Source organism: Eumetopias jubatus, unplaced genomic scaffold (genome assembly GCF_037043125.1).
Source record: "Eumetopias jubatus isolate StellerSeaLion01/CBP00866 unplaced genomic scaffold, mEumJub1_p1.0 scaffold_4, whole genome shotgun sequence".
Taxonomy (NCBI): domain Eukaryota; kingdom Metazoa; phylum Chordata; class Mammalia; order Carnivora; family Otariidae; genus Eumetopias; species Eumetopias jubatus.
In genome coordinates, this window is record NW_028274810.1 from 143,494,248 (window position 1) to 143,513,441 (window position 19,194).

General features: G+C 49.6%; 1 long non-coding RNA gene across 5 annotated transcripts; it reads right to left on the reverse strand.

Annotated features, from left to right (window-relative positions):
• Positions 1-624: 624 nt before the first annotated feature.
• LOC114216262 (uncharacterized) lies at positions 625-14,694 on the reverse strand. 5 transcript variants are annotated; one of them, XR_003610742.2, is made up of 4 exons: positions 14,403-14,694; positions 1,871-1,980; positions 965-1,244; positions 625-871 (listed from the first exon to the last, which is right to left on the reverse strand). It is a non-coding gene; the product is annotated as an uncharacterized LOC114216262 (long non-coding RNA). The 5 variants fall into 5 exon arrangements; XR_015768095.1 differs by having other exon boundaries at positions 625-1,244; positions 14,403-14,687; XR_003610741.1 differs by lacking the exon at positions 14,403-14,694 and adding an exon at positions 2,586-3,684 and having other exon boundaries at positions 625-1,244.
• Between the last annotated feature and the right edge of the window lie 4,500 nt (positions 14,695-19,194).

A 19,194-nucleotide genomic window follows, 5' to 3' on the forward strand; every position in this document is an offset into this window, starting at 1 on the left:
GCTTCTTCCTTCCTTCCCGAAGGACCCCGACTTTGTCCCGACACCAGCCTCCTCTGCCCAGGCCCTGCGGCAGGGCTGTGAGTCCCATTCTCAGCCCCACAGGTGAATCTCTCAAGAGCGGCTCCTATTCTGTTGGATCCAATGGCCTCTTTTTATGGCAAATATTTTTATAACTTCCCCTTTCCTACGTGGAAATGATATTTATAGATAATAGAATCTATACATATAATTTCAAAAAATTCAATAACCCTATTATAAAGTGCTATGAACTAAATGTGTCCCCCAAAATTCAGATGTTGAAATCTTAACCCCCAACGTGATGGTGTTACCAGGTGGGGCCTTTGGGAGGTGATTGGGTCATGAAGGTGGAGCCCTGGGGGATGGGGTTAGTGCCCTTATAAAAGACACCCCAGAGAGTTCACTCTCTCTCGCTGCCATGTAAGGATACAAAGGCAAAATGACCCTCTGCCCTCCTCAGAACCTGATCATGCTGCCCCCCGATCTTGGATTTCTAGCCTCCAGAACTGGAAGAAATCAATTTCTCTTGTTGATAAGCAACCGCCGGAATGGACTAAGATGCAAAGTAGAATTTAAAAGGAAAATAACAAAATAAAATAGGGTTTATTTCAACATGCAAGTGCTTGGAAGAAATAAATAAGAACGTTCCAGGTGCGAGGGTCCATACCCAGAAGCCTTGTGAATCAGGAAGCCAGCAGGGCAGGCCCGGACAGCTTTGCTGTAGGGGACACTCAGCTTCTGTGACTGGTGGGGGCATTGCTCATGTGATTTTCTACGATGGTAAATGACTTTTCCAAAAGTCCTGAACAAAACAAAGCAGGGTATTCCCTTGAGGTACTCAGTAGTGGTTTTCCTGGAAAATACAATGTATTTTTTTTAAATGCTTTGGGTTTACAGATAAAAGAGAAGTAGTTTTAGCTCAGATCATTTTGAACAGTGTCTTCACCTATGGGAATGTTCAATGAGATGCTCGAAAATCATGCAGCTCATAAGAATGGACTATCCCATGCGCCGTGGGGCGTTCACCAGCTCTGGCCTTTACATCTCCAGGCGCGAATGGTCAGAATCACTGTGCCCACTGAAAATGTGCTCTGCTCCTTTGCAAGGCTTCAGCACCCCAGCTGAGAACCGCAGATCCAAGCAAACCCTGATGCTCCCATCCCTCTTTCCTGGGATGAAGCTCGAGAGGAATCCTACAGGAGGCCTTTGGCACAAGGTGTTTCTACCTGATAAAAAGAGACACCAGGGCATCAACAGTAGATCTCTCTGCCTGGGATCTCCCTACGAAGACATGCTGTCTGGGGGACGGCAACCACAGGCTAGTTTGAGGAGAGCCGGCCTGAGGAAGAGGCCGGTGCACAGAGTAGAGCGGAAAGGTGGAGTGAAGTGGGGTCCCCGGTGACAATGACCTAACATGAGCCCCAGAATGCCAAGCCCGGAACTGCTCTGGCTCCATTCCTTTGATATGGTAAGTAATTGTGCAAGCCAGTGCAGCTGGGGTTTTCGGTTAGGACAACCAAAAGCTCCTTCCTGATAAAAGTATGCATATTCTTGGGGTGCCTGGGTGGCTCAGATGGTTAAGCCTCTGCCTTCAGCTCAGGTCATGATTTCCAGGTCCTGGGATCAAGCCCCATGAGCCCCATGAGCCAAGTAGGGCTCCGGCTCAGCAGAGAGTCTGCTTCTCCCTCTGCTGCTCCCCCCTGCTCCAGCTCTCTTTCTCTCTCTGTCTGTCTCTCAAATAAATAAATAAATAAATAAATAAATATTTTTAAAAAAGTATTCATATTCTGGTTGTTTGGAGACCCCGTTTCTGGGCTTTGTGCAGAGAAAGTGCCTCCTTTCTTGGCCTTACCTTGAAGTGTGGTGGTTACGGAAGTTTCTGAGTTCACATTCCAGCTCTGCTTTTATAGGCTGGGAAAATTTAGGCAAGTCACTTCATCATTTGAAGTTTCTTCTCCTTCTCTGTAAAATAGGGACAATCATGGTTTTTCTAACTCTGGGAACCTAGGGATTAAATTAAATGAGTTAACAGAAGAAAAGCATTTCATACTGCCTAGCATGTCACTGATGCTGAATAGGTGTTAGCTATGATTAGTCTTTTTAGTTTTCTGCTTAGATCTCTTTTGGCCACTAATGACAAAAATTCAATTCCAACTAAATTAAGCTAAAAAGAAAAGTTATCGACAGCAGAGGGCATGAAATGGGTTACAGACTCAGGAAGAGCTGTTGAATCAAGGCCTCAAGGATGGGATGTGGTGCTTCTAGATAGCCTTTGGCTGCCCCTAAGTTATCACCCAGAGAGTTTTTAAAAGTCTCGAGGCCCAGGCTACACCCAGACCAATTCAATACAGATTCCTGGGGCTGGCCCCAGACCTCAGCAGGTGTCAAGCTCCTCAGGTGATTCCAGTGTGCAGCCCAGGCTGAGAACCGCTGTGTAGACCTCTCTTCATTGGACTCTCATCTTTGCTTCTCTCTGCCTGGGCCCATTCTATAGAGAGCTCTTCCCACCACCGCCTCAGATGTCTACCCTCCCATAATAATCTCAATAGGAAAAATAAGTCACTAACCAAGCTTCTTTCTTTCAGCATCTGCATGTCAATGGATTTGTCCTGCTTGGGTCTGTCTCCTGCTTGCCCTTCTTATTCTGATCACCGTTGGTGAGGGCCACCCCAGTGACCAGGAATCTTGATGGACAACACACCAGAAACACTTGAGACAGATGAGACAGAGCAATTCCCTCAGAGGTCTAAGAGGACAGAGCAGGGAAAATCCATACATCTCATCTTATTACATAGAACTAGTCACACTTCATCTTGGTTGATACAATTAATTGTCAGCGTGTTTTGCTTCAGCCATTTTCCCTAATGGATAAGATCTGGGCTTGGTGGGGTCTTTCCTTCAGGTCTCTGAGCCACTGCAAGTGACAGGTTATTGCTTGGCTGGGATGGTGCCTGGCTTGTGTCTTGGCTGCCTGTTCGGGATGGCAGGTTCTTCGTTCCCCCAACCGCTTATTCATCAACTCCTTGTCACGCCCACAGATGCTGAGCTCATAGGTTACGCTCTTGAACTCACTCCAGGATAATCTCCTCACAATGCTGTGACCCGTGCGTACTGACTACGCAGAATTTTGATTCAAACTGAAATCCAACTTTCCATTGCCTCCAACTTTTGACCTCTCATCTCCTCTACTTGCTTGTCTTCGGGTTGAGGAGCTGTCGTGGGAAGGCACGTGTTTTTGAGCTGACAGATGATTGCAAGGACACATGGGATCCTCACTTGTGCTTAATGCACTTGTTCTGAGTAGCTCTCACCAAATTCCCTTTTCTAAACTGGACATCATTGAGAACATGAAAACACATTCCCAGCCTTCCAGAAAGTGGAGAATTTTTTAATCAGTTTGGGCAAAGTGTATTTGAGGAGAGAAACCGCAGTAAATACCTGTGCATAATTAATATAATTACCAACATAATCAAACAGCCCTGGGCAGCGCCTATCTGCATCCCCAAGAGTTCCGGAGGCTTGTGGTTTATCTCCGTGGCCCTGCCTGTCACATTTTCTGAATTCGGCTCTCCTTCAGGTTTCAGAAGTTTCTGGTGACACACTGAGCTGTTCATTTTGATGGCTGTGTTTCCCAACCCGCTGAAGGCATTGCTGCAATGGGACAGATGGATGGACGATGGGGAAGTGGCTGCAAGGTGGATGTGGGCGGGGCGGGGGGGGGTTGGCGGGTGAGGAGGGAGGGTCTCTGCCATTGTGTGCACTGCCTCTGGGGGTTGTTCTTATAAAGGAAAGCTTGATTTCTTGGTTATTAAGTAGATCCCTAACTACGTATTAAGTAGTTGTGTATTACAAAACCATTCTCTTCCTGTTTTGTTCCTGCTTTGCATAGTTTCAGATGAAGTGAAAGGGACCCCCCAACGGGGCTTTGCTCCACCACTAGATGGAGGAACACCTTCACCTGTGCAGCCCTGGAGGCAAGGGCCCAGGGAACAGGAAAAAGATTACTGCTCCCCTCCCGCCAGCCTCGCAGGTCCCTCCCACCTGCCTGCCACAGCGATGGCCTCCGGCAGGATCACATTCATCGTGTGCTTTACATTTTGAGATCTGATTCCCTCATGAAGCCACAGCATCCTCTTTGGTGTTCTTTGAAAGTTCTGTGTTTTTCCAGCTGCACCACAGACCCTTGTGGGCCAGGGCAGCCTTGCACATAGCTTTCCAAAATTACCCAGGCCATCCACATTCTTTCCGCCCACAGTCTCCGCATTGACCCCTCCACTGTGTGTTAATGCAAATCCTTCCCCTCCGAACTGGCTTGTCTCACTTCCGCCTAGTACAAAGGCTGTGTGCACCGCTCAGCCCACGAGTCACCCTGGAAAGGGGTCACCGGGCACAGTCAGGATTAGTTCTCTCTATTCTTGAGTTTCGTATAAATAGAATCACACAGTATGTCCTTTTTGTGTGTGGCTTCTTTTGATCAACACGTAGTCTGTGAGATTCAGCCATGTCAAGCCCTTCTTATTCCATTATATAAATAGACCACAATTTGTCAGTTCCCTTATTGATGGACATTCGGGTTATTTCCGGGTTTTGACTGATGAATAAGGCTGCTATGAACATTTTTGTCCAAGGCAATTTCTGGATGTAGGTACTTGTTTCTCTTGTATATATACCTAGGGGTAGGATTGCTGGTCCTTCTAAGTGGCTGCTTCGCTTTATTAGAAACTTCCAGCTCTCCAAAGAGGTGGTTTTGATATGTTTATTCCTCATAATGTTAAGTGTTCATCGGTGAGTTCACCAGTGCTTATTGAGCACCTACTATGTGCCAAGCACTGTTCTAGGTGCCAGGATATAACAATGAGTACACAGACAAGGTCCCTGTCATTGAGACTCATTCTGGGGGTCGTGCGGGGTGGGGGGGCGGGTAGAGTCAGGCAATATGACTGAAATAAAGAAGGTAACTTCAGGTGCTTGAAAAATAGGGTAACGTGATGGAGCCCTAGGGAGTAAGAGCTGCTTCTGGGGCAGTATCCGGGAAAGTCTCTTTCAGGAGCTGGATCTCAGTCAACGTCTGAAAGATGGGGAGGGGTGGCCATGCAGAGCTTGGGGAAGAGTGCTAGAAGCAGAAGAAACAGCAAATACAACTGCCCTGGGACAGGAAAAAGTGTGGTGGGTTTTGAAGGAGAGAGAGAAGGCCTATCAGGCCCCCATGCAGTCCATTCACTCATCCAACAAGTAAATATATACTAAGCTTCTGTTATGCTGCAGGCATTGTTCTAGGCCCTGGAAATGTAGCAAGTGACCAAAATGGATGAGCAACCTGCTGCCACAGAACCAAAAGGAAAGAGCAGGCAGAAGGGTCTGGAGGAGGAAGCAGGGGCCAGGTTAAGTAGGACTGGGTAGATCATGGAAATGAGTCTAGATTTTCATCCTGTGGTAGTGGGAAGTCACGGACGGGTTGTAAGCAGAGACAGGAAAATGATCGAATTCACAGGGATAGACTAAGGGAGATTCATTAGAAGGTCGTGGGATCCAGGCAGAGACTCTGGGCTGAAACTCCATCTGTGACCGTGGAAACCATGAAAATGACCAGAATTCAGGATATATTTTGGAGGTTGAGCCAATAGGACGTAATGTAAGATTGGTTACAGGGTGAGCAAAAAGACGAATACAATTTAGATTCTAGGTTCTTAGCCTGAGCAGCTGGGTAGATGGTGGTACCAGGCACTGAGACCAGGAGGACTGGGGGAAAAAGGAATTTGGTGAGGAAAAGCAAGGGTCCATTTTGCTAACTGTGAGATGCAAAAATTCAAGTGGAAATGTTCAAGGGGCAGGAGTTCAGGGGAAATCGCTAGCCTGAAGATCTAACTTTGAGAATCATCAGCACGTAGATGACGTTTAACGGTCCAAGTCTGAATGGGAGCACCTAGGGGGAGCGTACAGGCCAAGAAGGAGACTGAGGAAAAGTCTTGGAATATACTGAGAATTTCAAGTTCCATTTTACCATGAGGAAACTGAGGCTCAGAGAAGCTAAGCAAATTGCCCAAGGTCACAAGGTATGGCAAAGCCGGTCTTATTTCAGCCTCTGCATACTTACCCACGCCTGAGGTTTCTCAGTTCTGCTACTTGGATGCCATGTGACCTAAAGGGAATTATTTGGCCTCTCGGTGCCTGTTGCCTCATCTATATGGGAGGGACAACCATAACTATACGTACCACCCAGGGCAGTGTGAGTACCAGATAAATGAATATAACGAAAGTGCTTAGAACAACGGTTGGCACGTAGTGCTGTTAGTTTGCACCATTCCACGAGCTCTAGGCTAAGCTCAGGCAGGCCTCAGGGGCGAGAGCGGGTAGAAAGTTCCGAATCTGCATGGCCAGGCGAGCTGGCTCCGGAGGCCACGGCCAGGAAGGTGTCAGGCCGGGACTGAGGAGGGTAGGTCAGCCTCCGGCAGAACTCGTTTATATTTGTTCTGACAATAGGTCCCAGGACGCAGATGAACTTGGGTCCTCTCCCTTGTGCAAGGGAGCTGTGTCACTTGGGGATCAGGTCAGTAACTAGGCGAGGGCAGGGCTGCAGGCAGAGGTCACAGTGACTCCTGAGCCCCCAAAATGTACAGAAGTATATGCCAGAGCCCTGCTTAAGGCCTTCTATTCTGCTCTTGGGGACATTTGCTCTTGCTAACCATGTTTGGTGCAATAAATCTATTTGGTCTTTGTCCTCAGTTCCTGGCACAAAGATCTTAAAACTCTTGGAATTTCCTGAGTGACAGGAATATCTTTTGTCATTCATAGTGGGCCCCTCTGGAGTGTACCTGAGTTTATGCTAATGAGGTGACTGAGCTTGGGGCTGCGACATTTCCTCAGGAGGGGGATGGTCACCAGCAAGGCCCAGGGATTAGAACGTTGGAACTTTCAGCACCACCCACCACCTCTGGGAAGGAGGGGGTGGGGTGTGGGCGACAGCAGATTAAACTCTATACAAGCTCTTGAATAGCAGGACTTGATGAGCTTTTGGTTGGTAAACACGTCCATGTGCCAGGAGGGTGGTGCACCCCAGTTCCATGGGGACAGAAGCTCCCATGCTCCGGACCCTTCCAGACCTCACCCTGTAGACCTCTCAGCGGGCTGTTTATTTATATCCTTTATAATAAACTGGTAAATGTACATAAATGTTTCTCTGAGTCCTGTGAGCCAATGGAGCAAATTAATCAAACCTGAAGAGGGCTTTGTGGGAACCCCCAATTTATAGCCAGTGAGCAGCACAGGTGACAAGCTGGACTAGCAGGTGACATCTGAAGCGGGGGCAGTTTTGTGGGAGTGAGCCCTTCACCTGTGGGATCTGATGCTATCTCCGGGCAGAGCCAGAACTGAGCTGAGCTGTAGGCACCCACTCAGGGTCCGCTGAGAATCAGAGAATTGCTTGGTAGTGGGGGAAAACATGCATCAGAACCATGACTCAGGATTCCTCCAATTAGCACCTAGGCTCTAAAAGCTGAAACTGAAGGCAAGAGAAGAGAAAAATCAAATGACTGTTGAATGTATTCTATGCACGTGGGACAAACACCTGTGTTTTTGTGTGTGGGCACAGTGTCCCTTGCCCCCTACTCTTGGTAATGGCCACCCTCCCTTCCTTAGTGTTCCCATCCCAACACCCACCCAATGTCATTTGTAGGTCCCACAGCCCTGTCCTCAGTGGTTGCCAGCTGTACGGACCAGAAAAGTGTCCTGTGGCTTTACAGATATTGGGAGGATAACTCTTCTTTTCTCAGGGGATGCTGAGCACTGATGATGTAAGCACTGTCTGCCTACATACCTCCCTTCGCCCATCAGGCATTAGGAGAGAGCAAAACCCGGAGAGAGACAGAGAGCTTTTGCCTCTTTACGGAGCCCCTGGCTCAGTGATGGGAGTCAATATATTCCCTCTGTTTGCTTAAGCTAGTTGGGATTCCTCACAATCTAAAAAGGACTAATTCATGTTATGTGCCACTAGTGCTAAGTTTCACAGCCTTGCTTGAGACTCTCCTGAAAGTAATTCAGTGTTGTTGTTTAGTTTCACGAATGATGGACCTAGAAGTTTGAAAGTTCCAGCCCAAGGTCTTATGGCATCAAACAAACTGACTTGTGACTTAGAGCGTATGTGGTCTATTTTTAGTTTACCACCTGCCCTGTAGACCTACCCTGAATTCTGAAGTCCTCGGGGGATCCCCATAAGAAGGGAGCCCTCAGCTCCTGTGGGCAGAGTGTTTGGAGACAAGAGGACACCAAACAGCTTAAGGACCTAAGACATCTCTAGACAAGGAGGCTGAGGCAAAGGAATCAGGTGACTCCGGATTGAAATCCTACTGGGCGCAATCAAAGCAGCCCTTTGGCCTTGGGTTTCTACAGTTCTGGCCCCAGTAAAAGTTCCAGTTGAATTATGGGTCCCTGAACGATTTAGCAGATTTCCAGAATCTTATGGAGTCCAGTCTTCCCGGAAAGAGAAGATCACTGGGTGGTATTTTTCATTTCATTCATACATATATGTATGTATGTTTGCATGTGTGTGTGTGTGTACACACACACACACACACACACACACACACACACACTCACATATAGGCTCCAGCCTCACACATTTCTTCAGAAAGGAAGATGTAAAGAAACGGCAAAAAAAAAAAAAAAAAAAAAAAAAAAAAATCTGAATTCCTTAAAACCTCTGGGGGAATCATTTGGACTTGGCCCCCTTTCCTCCTGCAAGATTTTCATCTCACAGCTCTAAATTCTTTTCACAGCTCCTGAGTAGGTGAAAGCCACTTGAGAACAAGTCTTGTATTATCTTGCTTTCCTTTGGGAAGCAAGGTGGGAAGAATGAGGGGTTGGAAGGTTGGGGGAGGGGTGGAGGTGTACATTTTCCCTGCACCTCCAATCTGGCAGGCCCAGGTCTTAAAAGCTCCAGAAAATGCAGCACTTGAAAACACAGCCAGGAGAGAGTAGACCCAGGAGGCCCAGAACTAGAAGCAAATGTGGGTTTTTGGTGTTATTCTTGTCTTCGCTAGGCCAATCACTCCTCCTCCCTGTTCCTGCTGCCTGGAGCCGCGGTTTTAAAGGGTAACTCTCTCTCGGCTGAAACGGAGCTTCTGTCTGCCTAGGGAATTCCTGAGCACGAAGGAGGGAATTGGGGAGCGAGGTCCAGGTTCCCGCCTGGCCACCTCCCTGCCGGAGCAGGATCAGATAGACCTTGGGCCACGTGGGTGAGTGGCCCTTTCTCCGCCACTGTTTTGCTGGTGGCACAATCAGCCTCTTAGCAGATGCTAATGAGATTCTGGTAGAGAGCTACAAAATCATCTGTGGCAGATGGTAGAAGGTTAGGTTTTGATTTCTCTTGTTCCACTGTTGTTTTTCTCTAAAAATGTGCTAACCAATGTGCCGTTTTCTTGCGCTTGATTTTGACAAAGCGACACATTAATTTTTTACTCCTTTTCACCCATCCTTCCCCTAATCATAAATATCTTTTTAGAAACGAAGGCAAATCATTATTCAGCTTTTTCCCTCTGCCCCTCTCCTGCAGTCTGTTTTGTTTTGTTTTGTTTTTTACACAGAAGAAATCATTTGAATTCCCTTTGAACCTACAAAGAGAATAGAGACCAGTGCTATGAGTGCCCCCTGGTAACGTGTAATTTCATTTTCTTATTGACTGGGGCAAGGTTAGGTTATCATGTTTTGGTTAATATACACACCCTCTATGGACAGATAGGAAAACCAAAAACATTGTAGGAGTCAACAAAGGGAATGCTACCATTTATTGGATACCTTTAACATTCCAGGCATCATGCGAATAAGCAATATATGGCCAATATTTTAGCTAATCCTCACATTAATCCTATAAATAGGCACTGTCCTTATCCCCATTTTATAGATGAGGAGACTGAGACTTGGAGAAAGAAACTTGTCCAACATGGGATGGCCAGGAAGTGGCAGAACTGGAATTCAAAGCCAGGGAGTCCCACTCCAAAGCCAGCACTCTCAGATGGTACATTCCTCTGTTTTCCTTCATGAATGTCAGTTGCATCAGTGCTGGTGGTCTCTAGGACTCAGGGGCACTTTTCCTGATTCCAAACCCTTGTTGGAGACCAGATATCAAAAGCTTTATTTATGGAGAGAGAATCTGATACTAGTTATAGAAGCACTGACTTAGCCTCAAAGATGGAAAGCAGACCCACCCTTTTGCACATGAAGAAATTAGGATCCAGAGAGTATGATGTTTCAGTTACCTATTGCTATGTGACAAACCACCCTAAAACTGAACAGCTTAAACCACAAAACTATTTTATTGCTCCCAATTCTGTGGGCCAGGACTTTGGGCAGAGCTCAGCTGTGCTGTCTCAGGACTGTTCATGTGGTGTCAGCCAGGTCGACCAGATACCCTCAGGGCCTTGAGGCTGGTGGCTGACTCTTGGCCCAGCAGGATAGCCTGGACTCAACAAGGTGGCTCAGGCTCAGAGAACACCAGGCCTCAGCCCAGAACCAGAACAGCATCCCTTCTGTCTCTTCGCATTGGTCAAAGCCAGTCCCAGTGCCTGCACAGATTCAAGGGGGAAAGGAATTAACTCTACCTCTTGATGACAAGAGCAGCACCTGCAAACAGGGATGGCCTGGGCATGGTCATCTTTACAGACAGCACCACACATGGTGACTTATCAGCGGCAGAGATCCAAGGGTTAGGCCACTATCATAGAAAATCTCACCCTGACAGCTTCCCCAGAAGGGAAAAGATTCCCTTTGGAATCTACATTCTATTTCGACTCAGCCCCAACAGGTAAATGTGGGCTCATCTAATCCTGTGGGGGATGATGTTCTGTGGGCCTGTGTGACCAGTTGGGTCCAGTGCCCACATTGCGCCTCTGATCTGGGCCAGCCTGCGCGTTCTCTTTGCCAAGAGAGAATCCCAGCCTAAGGAAAGGGGGTCGGGGGTGTTTGCCCTACCAAGGCCACAGAAGTGATGTGTCCAAAGATGTTGTAGAGGCTGCCAAGATGATCGGGGAAGAGAAAACTACCTCCATTGGCCCAGAATGATCAGCCCAGTGTGCCTCTCACAAGAACAGATGGACAGCCTCACCAAGAAGAATTTAGTGAGAAAATAAAGGAGTTTCAGGCCTTAACTAGCAGGGCATCTGCACTCACTTTATAAAGCTCATCCACCCAACTGAGTAAGGAGAAAACATAAAATCAAGGTCCAATGTAGGAATATGTACCTGGGGAGGAAAAATAAAGTGCATTATGACCAGATGAAAAATAATTTCAAATTAACAACTATTAGAGCCAGAGGGAGCCTAAGAGATCCAATTTAGCCCCAACCCCATTTTATGCATGAAACAGTGGAGGCCCAGGTGGAAACAGAAGTGAGGGGCCTGCCCCAGCTCCCACAGCTCAGTTATTCTTGCATTGGTAATGAGCACTTAGCAAGCACTGATTAGGTGGCAGGCATTTTGCTGGGTGACGGAACCTCGAGGTGGAGTGGGACACAACCCTTGCCTTCACAAAGCTGACTGTCTAGGGGAGGAGAAGGCCGTGGAAAGCAATGATCACAGCATAATGCAGGGAACACGGTGCTAGCAGTGCTCAGAGAGGTTCGTGAGCACCCCACTTCTAAGCTCTGGGTTCCTTGCATGCTTGAAGCCCATGGGCTCTGTGGAGAAGAAAGCCTGTTTTCAAAAATCCTGCCTACTGAGCTACCCATTGGAGCTACATCAGAGCCCTGTGCTTTAAAAGAAAGTGCAGTCTTTCAAAGTCCTGTGAAGAGAACATCCTAAATGTGCCTTGCACTCTCAGGCAGGTCCTAAGAGAGCATTCACAAATCTCAGGACAAGGCCAATGTCACTGCCTGGGGTCACCACCACCAGTCCCAAGGGAGGCAGCGGGCTTTCATCCAGAGCCTCTGATTTCTGACCCCTTTGCTGGGCTACCACAGGAGTATATTTGGGCTGGAATCCACCACAAGCACACACGGTGGGCCCTTTACCAAGTCATAAAGTTGGTTTAAAAAGGGTGTTTGATCTACTGGGAACTCAAGAGGTTTGGGAGGAAATGGAAAGTCGCTGGTGGCTGCTACCTTCCACAGCCTTCAGCTTCCCCACTCCTGCCTTCTACCAGTGGTTCTCAAAGGTTGCTGCCCCTTAGAATCATCTGGGGAGCTTAAAAAAAACCCCTGTGTGATTTTTTCCTATGTGATGGAAAGAGGGGAGCACAGACCTGGGTGTGACTTTACTCTGCAAGCCTCAGTTTGCTCATCTGTCCAATGGAAACATCACAATACCCAACCCCCTCAGAGGGCTTGCCGTGTGTCAGCCACTGATCAGAGGGCTCTACAGGAGTGCCTTGCTTATTCTCATGACAATTCTCTGAGTTAGCGATTATAACTCCATTTTACAGATGAAGAGACGGAGGCTGAGAGCTTAAGTCACCATGCCCAAGGTCACATGACTAGCAACAGGCTACAGCCTTGGTCAGCCTCTGGGGAAAGCCTGCACACTTAACTCTGCTACACCATTTCTGAGGGGCAATGAGACAGAGAGGGGAAGCTCCCCAGGTATAGTCATCTTCTCTCCTGGCTCCATCCCCTTCCCGGTGTCTCTGTCTCCTGGGATCCTGACCCTTGGTGGCCCCTGCTCTCTGTGACTCTCACCACCTGCTCCGGTCATTCTTCCTGCTACCCTCAGTGCTTCCAGCAGTTCTCCCTGGGACTCAGGCCTTCCAGGGACCCACGACCCCCCTCAGGGCTCCCATGTGGACCCTCAATGTACTCCATCCCTCTAGCCCAGCCCCCCTCCCTTCTGCTCCCCACCCATGTCCCAGGACAGTTTGAGTTTTGGCTTCAGCCCAGCAGTCCTCCTGGGAGGGCAGAGAACAGGAAAGAGGGAGCCTGGAAAGCTCCTTCCCTCTACTTATCATTTCCTGGCTGATTCTGCCATGAGGGTCAATGGAGAACTTAGCCATCCTCATAGAGCTGATCTTCACTGACAGCTCACTGAGTGCCAGGGGCCTTCCAGACATCATCTCATGTCAAGCTTGCCAGAAACTTGCAAGGTAACTATCACACCCCCATTTCGCACATAAAGACCCAGGCTCCAACTTCACCAAGCTGGAGAGTGGCAGAGTTGGGATTCCAACCCCTATCTGCTCCACGGCCCGCATCTTCTCTATTACAACACAAGAGAAAGGTAAAGGGACAAGGAGCGTCTACAGAAGTGTCTTGCAGGCCCAGAAGTACCCCCAGACCGGCGGCCTCGGCACCGCCAGGGAGCTTGTTAGAAATGCAGGCTCTCAGGCCCCGCCCCAGACCTACTGAATTGAAACCTGCATTTTAACAAGATCCCAGGTGATTTCAGTGCCTATTAAAGTTTGAGAAGCCCGGGTCTGGGTCCGTGGTCTGCCGTCCGCAGCCCTGGCTGAGCACTGGAATCACCTGGGGAACTTTGCAAAACGCTGGGGTCCCACACTCGCGGTTCGGGTTTCATCGGGGTGGGTACAGCCTGGGCATCACAGGGGTTTGTCCGTTTTTAGCTCCCCAGGTGAATCTAAGGGGCTGCAACCTTTGAGAACCACTGGCAGGAGGAAAGGGAAAGCCAAAGGCTGTGGAAGGTAGAAGCCACCAGCGACCTGCCATTCCCTCCCAGAGCAGGGCCACGCGGGGGTGGGACCAGCATCAGGGAGGCCGGGGAGACCCGCTGCCCGGACAAAGACAATCTGGGTTTCCTTCCCGCCGGTGCGTGCGGCTGGACACACACCAGCTGCGGAAAGACGCGCGGTAGGGGGACTCCTCAGGAACCCCGACTCTCCGGACGCCTGGAAAACGCTTCGGGTGAGTCCGCGGGGGTCCCCGCCGGCGCCGAGAGCCCGGCGCGGGACGAGCGGGGCGCAGGGAGCAGCGCGCGCAGGCGCAGAGCCGCGAGGCTCGGGACTGGGCGGTGGCTCCGGCTCCTCTCGGGCTGGGAGGGGGAGACTCGGAGGGCGGGGGACGGGGTGCGGCCGGGAGAGCCGGCTGGCCTCCGCGGAAGGCCGGAGCAGCCCCGCAACAGCCGCCGGCCGAGGCGGCGTCTGGGACAGGGGCCGCGGCAGGCCGGCAGGTGCGGCGCGGCCCCGGGAGGGCGCGTTCGAGCGGCTCTTTGTTCCCCGTGCGGCGCAGCCCCAGGCCTGGGCGCGGGCAGCCTGCCGCAGCTGAGTCACGGCTGACTGCTGGGTGTGTGGCCACACGGCCCCCTCCCGGAAGAACGCGTTCCTTTCCTGAAGCCGGCTTGTCTAATGCGATAGAAGGGACAAAAGCCAGAGAAGTGACTTCTCTGCCACAAAGCCCTTCCCTCCCCCAGTGCAAGTCCGGAACCAAGGTCACCCCCCCCCCCAGCACTCACACAGCCCCTGAGGATGCCACTTCCAAGGGGATCGTGATTTTGAGGCTCAAGGCGAAGCTGCTCGACACATCTGTAGTGTCACGGTTCAGGAAGGTTCCTCTATGGCTGCTCCATGTCCCCACACCTGCCTGGGATGTGGGGTACAGGCTGAGCGGGTCGGCCTGGAGTCATCCGGAGGACTTGTCAGAAACGCACATTCCCCAGCCTTGCTGGCAGAGGATGAGATGAGTAGAACTGGGGGAAAGCACGGAATCTGCATTTTAACAAGTACCCTAAATGTTTTTTTAAGCATGTGGTTGGTAGTCTTCACTTGAGAATCGCTGATTTTGTAGAAGTGCCCCTTAACATAGATGTGTTAACCACAAATGGGCGTTGCTGAATAACAAAGTTGAATTTGCCTGGGGAGATACAGCTAGCGTGGGGTGGCAGAGGTGGGAGTCAAGCCAGGATCACCGGGCCCCCAAGCTTGACTTTTTAAGTCCAGGTCAAACCAACCTTCAGGGATTCTCAGGGAGCTTCTCAACCCCTCCTTTCTGCTTTTGTGGTCTTGCCTACCACCTGAAATAAACAGTGTCAGCTGGCACTTTTACACCTCTGAGTTTGAACGGGATGTCCTTCCAGTTTGGTAATTGTGGATTGGGTATGCTGTAGCTTAAGCCTAATCAACCACTAATGGGCATTAGCCCCCAGAAGAATCTTTTATGTCTAGATAGATGTCAGCTCAAATGGATTTTTAGATCATCTGGACTTTAAAGGCTGCTCATCTATCACAAAAAGAGGGAAAAAATATACTGAAAATTAGGTTTAGGAATAAATTTATTCCCTTGGTTGGCAGATGTTATCCTGTTAACAGACCATAATGAAAAACAAAAAAACAAAAAAACAGATTCTTTTTTCTACAATGAAGGCGGATGACCTTGGCTCACATCTCAGCTTTCCCACTTATTAGCTTGGTAACCTTGGGCAAGTTTCTAACTTCTTTGTGCCTCCAATTTCCTTATCTGAAAAATGCAATTGCGAATATTTATTTTATACTACTGGATAAAAGATTTGCAAGTGTTATCTTATGTAATTCCCATTTTACAAATGAGGAAGCTGAGGCTCAGAGAGGCTAGAAACCATGGTCACCCCTTCTCAACGTCCACCTCTCCCCTCCCTCTTGACCACACCTCTTCATTGCCTCCTTGATCCTGCCTGCCTGTCAGACAGTAACTGCGCATGTTCCCATGAGTGCACCATCATGGCTAACTTTTTTTTGAGCCGTTATTATGTGCCATAAACTAGTGTCAACACTTTACTTGAATGAAATTCTTATCACCCTTCCATGAGACGGGAATTATTATCGTCTCCCTCTCTCAGGAGAGGAAACTGAAACAGAGACATGGAGGTCCCACTGCCAGCAAGGGGCAAGGCCGGAACGTGCTGGCTGCATTCTGGCTTCTAGGCCTGGGTACCAGACTGCCGGGCTGTGCTGCCAGTTACATGTATTACATAAGATGGGGGAGGGGGGCTCCCCACTCTCCTGACCCACCAGCACAGCAATGCTGAGATTCTTCCTTCCCATCAGCAGCCCGATTCTGGGTGCAAAGGCTCCTTCTACCAGAAAGCTTGCTACTCTGCTGGGCCTTTGGAAAAGTGGTGTTTATAGAGGACAGCTTAGAGGGGCTTTGGAAAAGACTTCAGTACAAGCTAGCTTCGAATCCCCTGGTGACCTGCAGCGGGCTTCGAGGGACGCCCATCCAGCGGGAGGAATGGACACTGATGTGGCTCACTGCCCAGGAGCTAGTGGTGTGCCAAATGCAGGAAAATGGTTTGCAGGCTCAGCCTCTGCATGTTGACTGGTCTCCTGCCTGGCAGCCTGGCTCTGATGGTCTCGTGTGTGGTCACTCTTCTCACACCAAATTTTGAGGTGCATGCTAGAAATATGGGCCTCATGGGCAATTCTGGTAAGGGCTCAGATGTAAACAATGAACGTGTTATTGGAAACTGGAGAAAAGGTGATCCTTGTTATAAACTGGCAAAGAGCTTGACTGAGTTGTGTTCTGGTGTTTTGCGGAAGGTGGATGTTGTGAGCTGTGAAATTGAATATTTAGCTGAGGAGATCTCAAAGCAAAGGGTTGAGGGAGCCGCTGGGTATCTCCTGAATCCTTGGAGTAAAATGCAAAAGGAAAGACAGCGATTAAAGAAGGAATTGTTAAGCAAAATGGAACCAGAGCTTGGCGGTTTAGAAAAGTTTCAGTCTGGCATCATTGCAAGAAGATGAGAAAGCGTGCTTAGAATTGAACACTGAGGGTGTGGCTAAACAACCATTTGATAACACCCGGTGTGCATACAGATCTAATCAGCCAGCTCAGTGGAAGCCAGGCAAGCGATGGGGTTATACCAGCAAAGACACTGCCCGTTTGAACTGAGGAAGCAAGAGAAAGCAGGACAGAACGCAGGAAAGGCATCAAAGTTCTTGTATGCTGCAGGACCAGAGCATTGGGCTCTTTGGCTGCAATGTGCACTGTTCTGCAGGGAAAAGGCAGAAGGACCCTATAGGCAGTTCAGAGATTATTAGGCCATCCCCTTGCAGGAAGCCTCCCACCCCCACTTGGCAGAGCCGCAGAGATGGGACCCACTGGGTCTGCAAGGCAGAGCATTGAACCAAAGAGGATTATTCTTGAGCTTTCAGATCTAGTGGCAATTGCCTTGCTAACTTTGGGACTTGCTTGGGATCCATTACCCCTCCCCCTTTCCTACTTCTCCCTTTCGGAACGGGAATGCCTACCCTGTGTCTGTCCTCCTGGTGTATATTGGAAGTCCATAACTCGTACGGTTTCACAGGTTCACAGCTGAAGAATATTGCCTCGGAGTGAATCGTATCTTGAGTTACCCATGTTGATTTTGACGGTTCGTTGAGGAGACTTTAAACTTGAGACTTTAGAGTTGCCGCTGGAATGAGGCAAGGCTGGGGAGCTGCTAGGATAGAACGGACATGTTTTGCACATGAGAAGGACACAAATGCTAGGGACTGAGTTGTGCCCTTCCGCACCTCAAGTTCCTGTGCTGGAGCCTGACCCCGCCCCCACCCTGTGATTTTGTATTTGGGAGTGGGGCGTTCGGGAGATAGTTAGGGTTAGGGGAGATTAGTGTCCTTACACGAAGAGACCAGACAGCTTACTCTCTCTCTCTCTCTCTCTCTCTCTCTCTCTCTCTCTCTCTCTCTCTCTCTCTCTGCCGTGGGAGACACAGCAGAAGTCTGCCGTCCGCGAGGCCGGAAGAGGGTTCTTACCAGACACTGACCCTGCTGGCACCTTGATATTGGGCTTCCAGGCTCCAGAACTGTAAGAAAAGAAGTCTCTGCTGTTGAAGTCACCCAGTCTATGGTATTTTGTTAGGGCAGCCCAAGCCTGCTAAGATAATTCTCGAAGGCCTGTTTTGAACGTTTAAAAACCCCGACTTCTGAGGCAGCAGACTTGGAGAGAAGCTCCGCACAAAGAGCTGGGGGGCAGGGGCGGGGTGTGGGAAGGGAAGAAACGCACAAAGAACACTATTTCCAGGCAGGGATCGACTGAGCTGTACCACAGTCTAGGCACTACGCTGAGCCCCACCCTGGGGAAACACTGCCCCTGGCCCACAAATGCCTGGGAAAGCTCGTATTCCTGGCTGGCTGTTGGCCAAGCAGCTCTCAGAGGCAGCTCTTAATCCTTGCTTCTCAGACCTCCCTCCAAGGACACCGTGTGAAGAATGCTCCGGTGCTCATCCTGAGATGAGCCCAGCATCAGGCTCCGTGCTGAGCAGGGAGCCTGCTTCTCCCTCTGCCTGCCCCTCCCCCTGCTTGTGCTCTCTCTCCCTCTCTCTCTCTCTCTCTCTGGCAAATAAGTAAAATCTTACAAAACAGACAAGTAAGCAAACAAACAAATACTGATGCTCGGGCCCAGCCTTGAATTCCTCATTTGGTGGTCTGGGGTTCAGCTTGGGTCTTGGGCTTTTAAAGATTTCCAGTGATTCTAACATGCAGCCAGGACTGAACTCCACTGTCCTCAGGGATCCACATCCCCTTCATCTGTAAAATGGGCTAATGGTACCTCCCAAACAGGATGTTGTGAGGCTGAACTGAGGGGCCTAGGCAGGGAGACCTGGAGAGGAAAGAGACTGCCTCGTCAAGGGCTGTGCCTGAGCATCAGGCCCTGTGCCCAGGGCTACAGCGCGGGGTGGGCAGGATTCCTCCGCACAAGGACTCAGCAACGTCCCCCAGGAGGATGGTGCCCCACCCTCCTTCCACCTGCCCAGCTCTTTACAGCTTATGGAACCCTTCATGCCATGAGACCGAAGCTGGCACATGGTGGCCCTCAACGAAAGTCTGTTAAACAGACGAAGGGACGACGTCCTTTGCCCTTCGCAACAACCTGGAGAAGTAAACTGGAGAGAGATCCTTACCTCCCCTGATTCCATACCAAAAGTAGGGAATCCAAACTCAAGTCAAGGTTCTGTCACTAGCTGTGTGGCCCAGGGACACAGTTAAGGGAGCTTCTCAAAGCTTTTGTTTCTTCATTTGTAAAATAGGCCTTTCTAATAATTCCTTTTTTACAAGGCTGTTCTGAAGAGCTGCTGACACAATAATAGAAACTGCTTGATGAGGGAATTGAGGTTCAGAGAAGTTAAGCGATTTGCCCACAGTCCCACAGCTAGTAAATAGTGAAGCCAGAACTTGAACCCAGGACCAAGGAATTTCTGGGCTTTTCTCATTCCCCATATGGAAACACAGGCCCACATATACTTTAAAAACGAAAATGAACCCCCCAATAAG